Raw genomic sequence first — 11,245 nt, forward strand, 5'->3', positions numbered from 1 at the left:
GCTCTTTCGGCAGGCAATTTTGTTTTAAAACTCCTTTTGTAGAAATAATAAGGCAATTACTTGACAATAGCCTTATAAAGAGACGAGCTTGCCTGAACATAGAAAATAGGATGTTTAGCTACGAAGGGGCTCGTAAACAAATACAAAATAGAGAAGTGAACACTTCGGTCATGCATACTGAATTTGAAATGAGACGAGTAAACTTTGATGGTCAGGTGACAGTGTCTGATTTTAAACAAAGTTCATCAGAAGTTGCTATGGCCTTACAAAAAACATTCAATATGAAATTTAATATCGTACTCTATACACGAGATTACAATACTGTATTAAATACGATTATAAACGGAAGTGCAGAAGTTTTGATAACACCAATGGCCTCTCGTGAATTAATTTATAAAATTGGTGAGCCTTCTCCTTGGTACGGAACCCCTTTTGAACGTTCTACGTTCTTGACCAAACGGCCAGAGTCCAGTGTAAATCAAGGTGCAATGGCAGCTTTCTCTGCTTTCTCTACACCTGTTTGGTTCCTGGTGTTTGGATCCATTTTCATTGGTGGTTTTATTCTTTGGCTAGGTACTATTGTATTAGACGCGTCTAAACCATCAACACAAAATGCAGTACATTTACGCATAACCCAACATTTTTACTACTGTTTTAGAGTTTATATTTTGCAAGGCAATCTCAAAGTGGCAAATAATACACCGTCAAGGGTAATGGCAGCGTTTTGGGCCATTTCTGGTCTCATTCTTGTATATGTATATTTCTCATCTCTCAGGGCCAAGTTGATTTTGCCACCACTTGTCCGTGGACCAGACACATTTGATGAGCTCAAAGGATATGGTCCGCTTTTAGCTTACACTGAGAGTTATGTTAAATCCCTAAAGCGCCTGAATAACGGGTATGGAAAGGAAATAGCACTGGCTTTCAGCAGTGGAGAGGGGAAAATTGCTGGACCAGAAGATGCTTTAAAAATGGTTGACAAAGACAGTGCAGTGTTCTTCAATTATGAGCCTATACTGCACGCTTACAATGTCATAAGTTTGAGAGAGAATGGAAGGTGCGCTTATTGGGTCGGAAAAGAAAGCTTTAACGAAATTTCTGGTCATTATCTTATGGCAAAAGAAAGCACCCTCATTAAGGTAATAACCATGGCCTTTTACAGAATGCACGATGGTGGCATAATGAGAAAATTACAGAACGATGACTATCAGCAGCCCTACTGGCACCCCTGTCTTCAGCCTAACAGGGCAAAGCCAGACAAGCCTATCAGTCTGTTAAAGATTTTTAGTGCATTTTTTATCTACGGGGCTCTTTTAGGGCTATCTATTTTTGTGTTTTTTGCCGAAAGAAAATTTAGAATATGGAGGCAAAAGAACACAGTTTGATTACTGTGAGAAACAAACTTATTTTAAAGATCTTTTTTTAACTCAAATGTTTCGAAAAAAGAAACCTTGGTACTTGTCAGTTGTTGGGAACACATTCAAGAATTACGCTCTGTCAGACAAAAACCTATTTGCCTGTATTCAGTTTTCAATGTATAGTGATAAAGGATACTGTCTAACCATGAGTGTTGAAATGAAGATTTGGAATTTGTCAAGGACTGAAAAAGAGACAATTAAATTTTTCTAGGATTAGGGGTTGTTGCCCAAAACAAAACAGTGCATCAATGGACACAGCATGACTCACATTAAAAACATTATTGGAAGTGCAACAAAAGATCAAGTTTGAAAACAGTCTGTTTCAGTGTCAATACGTGGTTTGCTGACAGTAGAATGTCATTTGTTACCGCACTTCGTTTCATTTATTGCTGGGTTTACGAATGGATGTCTGTGGCCATGTGTAAATGAGAGCTAGGGATTTATAAAGAAACAGTTATCAGTTGGAATAATTTCCTCTGTCAAGTGTGCGTGTTTTCTGGGCGACAGAAAAACTGCGGGAGAATTGGAGGAATCGGCCATATAGCGGGAACAGACGAAACCTTGTTCTCCAAAAGTTAGAAATAATACAGGAAGAATTTTACCGCAACAGTGGGTGTTTGGTGGTTTGTGTGTTTGGTGAATTGGACGATGTGATTTCAATTATTTTCTGCAGTAGTTTGCCATTATTCTGTTAAATAAAGTATTGTATCTTCATCATATTTTGGTATATTTCATTAGGATTGATCATTAGGGAAACCGGTTTTTTTCTTACAGTGCACAGCGTAATTCTTGAGTGTTTCCAATAACCGACAAGTAGCAAAACTTTTTTGAGGAAAGTAAAGATCCAGATTTAAACCTGAGACGAGTGGAAATAGGGACTTATAATAATTAAATTTCAAACAAACGCATATCTCTGCGAGCGAAAAAGTAAAACTCTAAACAAGCAGTAATTAATATAAAAAATCTCATAAAACAAAAAGATAACAGATACTAATCGTGGAAACATTTTTGATGCCCTTATAGAAGACTAAATGTTAAACGACTCTTGTTTTTCAGGAGTTGGTCTTAAAGGATTGGGACACAAAATTCAAACGTTAGCGTAAAAAGCGGGGTATTGAGGAAGGGACAGATCCCCTTATAAACGAATTAATTACTGTTCTTTTAAGGTTTAATGTTGCTGAAACGGAAATTGAGACAGGGCAAAAAAGGTTTTAAAAATAATCCTAGGAACCCAATATGTCACTTACGAATCTGCCCTCGCATCTCTACAAATCTCGACCCTTAAAGAACGTATATGCCATCTGATGTGTAAATTAGGACACTCCATGCTTTTCAATGATAACAACAATTCCCTACCAGGCCTCACCGCTGCGCTCAATTGAAACACAAACCACAAGAACAAGCTTGAACCTGTACACTGCGAGACCAATCTTTTCAGTACTTAATTTGTTCCCCTTTTTTTTACAATTGTCATAAATTGTGCTTAGTCTACATTATATTGTAATAGGTAGAGTAAAATAGTTGAGGTATTAGCCACAACTATTTACCACATATGTACCCACATTTAGATTTTGGTGACTGTAAACTGAGATAAAAAATTATACAATATATCCAGCAGGGCCGTATCTAGGGGGGGTTACCCGGTTTGAACCCCCCCCCCCAAATTCTTGATCGAGTCGAAAATTAGTCTAAAAAATACCTGCAAAGACAAAACCTTACAGGAAAAAAATATGATCCCACACTGAATCCTATTGCATTTTGTGGGTAAACGGTTGTGCGGTCGCTTACGCAATTACTAATTGCGTTCCTAATTTTCTATCCCATTAATCCTAATTTACTATGTAGGTTCAGGTAAACATGGGGTACCTAATTGCCATTAGGTAACCCCATGTTCACCTGGCCTTGCATGGTAAATTAGGATTAATGGGCGTTCGAGGTAAATGTTATAACTAGAAGGGTGCAAGATTGTCAGTCAAGTTCAGTTCTGTTCAATTTCAGACTTGGATAAGAGAAGAGCGATTTTCAACATGAAGAGGAAGCGTGACATTACGTCGTTTTTTGCGCCCAAGCGGACCAGATTTGTTTCTAACAGTGGCGTTAGCGGGACGTCTGCGGATCATTCATCTACACCTGTGGATCTGGAGGGTACTGGAGCCATCGTTGAAGCTTCTGAATCACGCACACTGAAACCAACCACGACGCAACATGTACCTGCACCAACCCAGTCTTTGTCGTCATTTGCAAATGACATCGGTCGTTTTGTCAACAGATCATCCAGTCTCGATGCAAATTCTAAACTGCGTCTGTTAAAGAGCCATTTGACTCCAGATATCTCCTACATTTTTCCAGTATCCTAAAAACGGAAGCTGAAGTTTCAGTTAACTTGGCTCGCTTGTTTCAGTTGGTTATCCTACTCTCCGTCTGAGGACGCTACTTTTTGCAGATTTTGCGTTCTATTCTCGTCAGAGACAGCTGGCAAAGGCTGCCACCAGCGCTTGAGGAGTCTAGTCACCAAACCATTTAGGAACTGGAAGGATGCGATAGAGTGCTTCACAGCTAACCAACAAGCACAGTTTCACAGAAACTGCACCGTACAGGCTGAAAACTTCATTTTTGTCTCGGAGAAAGGGCAGGACAATATCGTGTACCAACTAGACGCGGCGAGGAAAGCGCAGGTTCAAGAAAATCGCCAGAAGTTGCGAACAATTGTTGAGATGATATTCTATGGGTGGCAACAGCTTGCCCTTCGTGGTACCAACGATTCAAGCCCCATTTCGGTCTCGGATCCAGAACCTTCTCACACTGATGGCAACTTCCGAGCACTACTGCGGCTGAGGGCGAGACACGGTGACGATGTTCTGAAGAACCATCTTCTTTCGGCGGCCGAAAATGCCACATATCTTTCTTCTATCATCCAGAATGGTATTATCGCCGCATCCGGGGAGCTTCTTCAGTAGTCTATTGTGGAAAGAGTAAACGCAAGTCCATGCTTTTCGGTGCTTGCCGATGAAACGGCGGACGGTTCGAATGCCGAACAGCTGCCTGTTTGCGTCCGATACACTTTCAAAGGGAACCTGCATGGGGACGTCCTTGGTTGTACCCCAGTTTCTGATTTGACTGGGCAAGGTATGGCTTCATGAATTCTGCAATTTCTTGAAAGCCTTGGTCTTAATCTGAACAATATGGTTGGTCAGGGATATGATGGTGCAGCAGCGATGAGTGGGCATCTTAGTGGTATCCAGGCCGTTATACGTGAAAAGTATCTGAAGGTGATTTACGTCCATTGTAGTGCGCACAGTCTCAACTTGGTCATCTCTTCTGTATGCTCTATTCTGGCACTTAAGCATTTCTGCGGTGTCTTGTCACAAGTCTGCAGTTTTTACAATACTTCCCCACTCAGGAAACAGAATTTAAAAGAGAGGATCAGCGAAATACTACCGGATTCGGGGAAACGTACTTTAACCAGATTCCACAAAACAAGATGGACGAAGCGCCACGATTTATTCGTGCCTTTTCTTGACTGTACCGACCAATCCTGCGATCACTGGAAGCTCTTGAAGAGAACGGAAATGCAGAAACGTCTGCAAAAGTGGCGCAGTTGCTGGACACGATGAACCAGTCGGAATTTGTTGTGTGTCTCCATGTGGTCAAAGAGCTTTTCTGCATTACGCTTCCACTGTGCAAGACTCTTCCGTCAATTAACTCTGATTTGGCAGCTGCATGCAGGCACATGGAAATTGTCCTTTCAAAACCAAAGAAAATGCGAGGAAATGCTGCTACTGCTTTCACGTATATTTTCGACGAAGCTCAGCATTTTGCCAGCGACTTAAGACTAGAGATGACTCGTCCAAGGACGAGAGGTGGCCGGAGTATGCATGCAAATGATCCAGACCTTCTCAACCACCATAAAACCTCGATCTTTATTCCTTTCCTGTACCACTTCACTTCCGAGCTGAAACAACGATTTGAGCTTCACCAGAAACTGCTGTCAAATCTCAGCGTCCTTTCTCCTGCCAAAATTGTATTTGTCGATCTGAAGGCATTAAACCTGGAGTAATTGGTTGAATTGTATGGCAATATTCTTCCCGAACCAGACTGTCTGAAGCAAGAGATTGAGCTATGGCGCATCAAGTGGAAGAATGTTCCAGTATCAGAGAGGCCTACTTGTGCTGTGTCTTCGATTCAGGCATGTGACGCCAACTTTTTTCCAAATGTTTTTCTTCTTCTGGCGGTTCTTGTGACGTTACCTGTTAGCACTGCTACTCCGGAAAGAAATTTCTCAACGCTCAGAAGGCTCACAACCTGGCTTGAGAAATTCAACCGGAAAAGAACGACTGAGTGGCTTAGCCCTTCTTGCAGTCCATAGGGACGTTGACATCTGCCCTAAAAAGGTCATCGACATTTTTGCAGGGAAAAAAATCGCCACCTGGAGTTCGTTTTATAGATATTGACTGTACTATTGGTTCGCTTCGCCCTTACTTTTAACTAAAAAAAAAAACTAAACAATATATAGACTACTTCTGCTATTTGGCTTCTTTTTGCGCTAGCTGTTTTTGCTTTCTCAAAAAAAAAAAATTAGTTTGTAGTTTTAACTGTACGTAAATACTTGTCTTGTTTTGCGTTACTAAAAAAAAAAAAAAAAAAAAAAAAAAGACCCTCAAAGATACGAAAGTATGCCTAGTGAACGCGTCCTCGTTCGCTAGGGGCGGAATAACGGCCTCGAGCTAACGTAATGTTGCCCGAGGCTGTTAGACTAAGTCCACGGGAAAACATAGGGTACCACTCCCCTGAATAAAAATCCTGGATACGGCTCTAATATCCAGAAAACTTATTATGTGACTACTCGACCTCGGGAAAACTTCTATCAATAGAACCAGATCATAATTCTTCGCGTAAAAAAAAAAGGTTTTGAGCTCATTCAGTTTTTTTGTAAGCGGATGAACGTTAGTGATAATAGCAGAAAAACTTGGACCTTACTGGCCTTTCTTACTCTAGCAGTTTGGCTCATCCCTGTTGACGCCTTGTGAGGCAAAGGTTGTTGTTTCAGTTGAGAATTTGTACTACATGACGATTTCTTTCTTTAAAGCGAATTAAATGAAAAAACGAGTTTTTCTTAATAAAAGTAAAAAGTGAAAGTATGTTTTCAGCAGAGTAAAAATATTAATTGACGTTATAATGAATGATGGAAGGGTATCCACCCTCCCATCACTCTGAATCTCAAAAATGACACTTAAACTTCTGATTAGCAATGTAATAAGCTCCCTCCGAAGTTTATACCATCACCCTTTCTATATAAACCTTGTATGCCCACAGGGCATAACTTATAGCCCTGATGGATGTAGATTGGGTTGCCATCCTCAAATACATAATTTCCGAACCTTTTAACTACGTTGAACCAAATGGCTATTTCAAAATTGTTAATTGGATGTGTTTGGGGAAATGATGGACGTGGGAGGGGGGTTAGTTGCCCTCTAATCACTTTCGACTATTAATCAGGGCAGTAGCCCTTTCAATTTCCAATCAAATGAGCACTTTTTGAAGTTTCTATGGCAACTCCTTCGATACGAAATGCCGTGGTCTAAAACAAAAAATAAAAAAAAAATATAGCGTCCGCATTCCTTTTTACTTAGGCAGCGCTAATCCGCTGCCTATGATAAAGTCAAAATTTAACCACTTATCACGAAAAATCAGATTCGAAGATTTTGGACGAAAGCTGGGAAAAACAGTGCTCATTCTACAATTGTAATTGGTTAGTTATAATCTCCTCTTTCATCGCAAAGAATAGTCAGGTGACATCGAAAAAGGTAGGTAAAATTAGCATAACTGAAGTCCATTTGGAATTCGGATATGCATTCTTGGCCTAGCCAAATTAGGAATAATTCTAGAGAGTCATGGACTGACAAAGGACTGGAATGAAGATATGGTCTGGATATCGAGCTTTGTAACATTTAAGAAAAAAGAAAAATATTTGTAGAACTGGGTATTTTGGAACAGTATCAATTACATAAAAAGTAAAAAAAAAATATTAATATAGCTGCTCCACTTTCTCTGAGAAATCTGTAGAGTTCCTAGAGAACCGTAAAGGTCTGACCTTTTTTGCCAGAAAGAAGCTATATTTTCGAAAAATATTAGGAAGATTTACCTTTTTTGTTCTTCCAAAAGGTTGTGGGAGGGGTGGGGAGAGAGGTTGGGAAAGGATCTAAATCCTCCCTTCTGTAGTTATCCACCCGTGGAATGTAAATGAAGTATCTAAGAACGGGTGTAAAGCCTAAATTACGATCCCAGAAGGGGACTTCGGTGATACAAGAAGGACTCAAAAGGCCGGAAAATTCTACAAAGACAAGTTTTAACATAAAAACCAATTGAGATTTCGTGCTTCTCACAGGTTCTAGGTCCATGCTAGGCAGCTATCCAGACTTGAGCTACATTCCAAGCTAAACTCAGATTGTCTCTTTAAATTTTAGAACGTATTCAAGACTCAAAAGTAGGGCGGACGCGTGGACTGAAAAGCCATTTCCTTAGCAATAATTTTATTGAGATAAGAATTTGAAGCCCTATATGAGATAGGGAATTGTGAAAGAACTACTACCACTGCTAACAACTCATCGCAGCACCAAGCCGCCTAAGGTCGACGCAACTACGTACGCTCTTCCTCCATCCTAATCTATTCAGAGCCTCCCTTTTTACACCTTCCCAGGAAATTTCTATTTCCTTTAAATCTCTCTTTGTCACGTCCTCCCACCCCAGACGAGGACGACCTGCTTTCCGTTTAGCCCTAGACGGCTGGCCGAAAAGGACAATTTTCGACAATCTGTCATCCTTGATCCTCACAACGTGCCCTAGCCATCTCAAACTTTCTGTCATTATAGCCCTAAAAATTCGGATTGAACCACATATTTCGTACAGCCTACTGTTTGAAATACAGACAGTCAGCCGGGTACCCAGAACAATCCGTAGGCAGTTCCTCTAGACAATATCTAGAAAATCGTCATCTGCTTTTTGGAGTGCTCATACTTCAAAGCAATATTTGACCAATGTCAACGCTGTAGATTCTAATATTGTAATCTTGGTTTGCAGACTTGTCTCCCTATTCTTCTAAACTTTTTTAACTGTGAAAAAAGACTCTGAGCCTTGGTTATTCTGCTTTTAACATCTTCACTGCTCTCACCGTTTTTACTAATAATACTACCAAGGTAAGTGAAGCTACCCACCTGATCAATCTTTTCGTTACCCAACGTCACCTTTTCATCTTCGCTTATTCCTAGCCTTAGTGACTTAGTCTTCTTAACATTAATTTTTTAACCTATTTTTGCACCCTGAACTTGCAAAACCTCTAAAAGTTTATTCATTTTGCTCACACTTTCATCTATGATGCTTAAATTATCAGCATAATCTAAGTCAAGGAGAGTTTTTCCTCCCAATTTGATTTTGTGGTCTCCCATTGCCTTTCCTGTGCTCCTTCAGACAAAGTCCATCAAAAGAATCCATATAAAGGGGAATAGAACATAACCCTGCATAATTCCTCTTCACAAAACAAATCTTCCTTCGCATCCAAGGTATCACAAACTTTTTCATTTTCCTCTATATTTTTTCCTGTAACTTCATCTTGATTTATCAAATTCTCAAAATGTTCTGCCCATCTCTCTTTAACTCTTTCCTTATTACAAATTGTGGGCCGTCCCCATCTTTAACTGGGCCAACTCCGGATTGACCACTCCCTCTCAGTTTATTAACATGCCAGTAGCCTACAATATTTTACTATTACGCCGTCTAGCTGCATTTTCCAGATCATCGGAAATTTTACCCATGGCCTCCACTTCACACCTCCTTATTTGATATTTAAATGCTTTCTCCATTTTCTTTACATTCCTTTTGTTTTCATATGATCTGTCACTCAGATAATTCTTGTACAAGTGCTTTCTCCTTTCTATTAAACATAAGGCTTTTTCACTGATATTCTTAGCTGCAGTCCTAGCTTTCTTCCCTATGACACCTTCAGCAACTTCACAAATTAGTTTTCTAAAATCATTCCAACCATCTTCCACATTGTCAAAATGTAACTCATAAAACGACATTAAGTTGAATCAGGTTCAGGTTCATACATTTTTATTAACAAAAAAACAACTCAATGTGACAACAAGTCGCACTAAAGCAAGAAGATGCTTGAAAAAGCGACCGGTTGGATATCATTCATGCCAAATCATCAAACCAATTAACATGAAAAAAGGGGAAAAAAATAATAATAACAAAAAATAATGATAAATATATAATGGCACAAAATATAAAATAAAAATAAAATATCTACAAAAAAAAAAAAAAAAAAAAAAAAAAAAAAAAAAAAGCCTTCTCTTGAACCATTAACACTACCAAATTCCTGAAAAGAAATGATTTTTAATACGGGTTTTAAGTTGCGGCACACTTTCAGCTTGACGAACAGAATCTGGGAACGAATTCCAAACTGACGGGCCCATGTGTCTGGTCACTTGACTCGCTCTGGTTGTGTTCCGTGGCTCAGATGCAAGACTATCCGCACTCCTAGTCGAATAATCGTGATAAAACGAATTAGGCTTAAAAATATTCATAAAAAAATCCGGTGCAAAACCATTCAGACACTGAAATACAAAAACTCCAATTTGATAATCCCTTATATCACCAACCTTTAAAATTTTAAACTTTCTAAAAAGTGATTCAGTGCTATCAACACCACGATCATACCTTCCAATCAACCTTATATCCTTATTCTGCAGAACTTGAACTCTTCTAAAATTGCAACTAAAATTACTCGCCCAAATCAAACAACCATAATTTATATAAGGCACTATTATGGAAAAATACAATAAAAGCAGAATTTTTAAAGGTAAAAAATTTTGAAAACGGTTCAGAACTCCAAGGCCTCGCGCCAGCTTGCATGCTATAATGTCGCAGTGTTTTCTCCAACTCAAGTTTCGATCCAGGATGAATCCCAGATATCGGATCTCTTCAACCTGTGATAGCGGTAGGCCATTGTAAATAATGACACCAGGGAGAGTGGGAGCAGAACCAGTCCTCGTAAACATCATAAAATTAGTTTTTAATGCATTGACGCTAAGTAGGCTAGCACAAAAAAATTCATGTAGGCCATCCAGCGCCTTATTAGCCTTGAACAAGAGCTCTTGCAGCGACTTGGCTGCAATCACTAAAGCCGTGTCGTCAGCAAAAGAAGTAACTGAAGCTCCGGGAATGTAGAATCTCATTGTGTCTACAAATATCAGGTACAGGAGAGGGCCAAGAACTGAGCCCTGTGGAACACCACACTTTATGGGAAACGGCTGAGAAGATTTATTACTCAAAGTCACTCGTAGCTTCCTTTCACTTAAATACGATTCAAACCAATTTAAAACACTACCCTTTATGCCTAAATAACACAGCCTTTCCAATATAATCTTAAAATCAACAGCGTCGAAAGCTTTTCTAAAATCAATAAAAACGCCCATGCACTGCTCGCCATTCTCAAGTGCTGAGTTGATATTTTCCAGAAGATGCTGGACTGCCTGCGTCGTCGAATGTCCTTTCCGGAAGCCAAATTGACCATCGTGTAAAACACCAATTTTCATCAGATACTCATAAAGCCGGTGATGAACAATCTTTTCATAAATTTTTGAATAAATCGGGAGAATTCATATTGGTCTTCAATTAGATATGTCAGTTTTGACTCCACCTTTGTGCAACGGTACAACTTAAGCTATTTTAAGCGCACTCGGAAACATCCCCTTTTCCATAGAAATATTGATAAGGTATACGAGGACAGGAAGCAAATAAGCCAGAACCTACTTGAGCGTTCTAAGGTT

Source organism: Artemia sp. Qi Xiang Cuo, chromosome 2 (genome assembly GCF_049724085.1).
Source record: "Artemia sp. Qi Xiang Cuo chromosome 2, ASM4972408v1, whole genome shotgun sequence".
Classification (NCBI taxonomy): Eukaryota; Metazoa; Arthropoda; class Branchiopoda; order Anostraca; family Artemiidae; genus Artemia; species Artemia sp. Qi Xiang Cuo.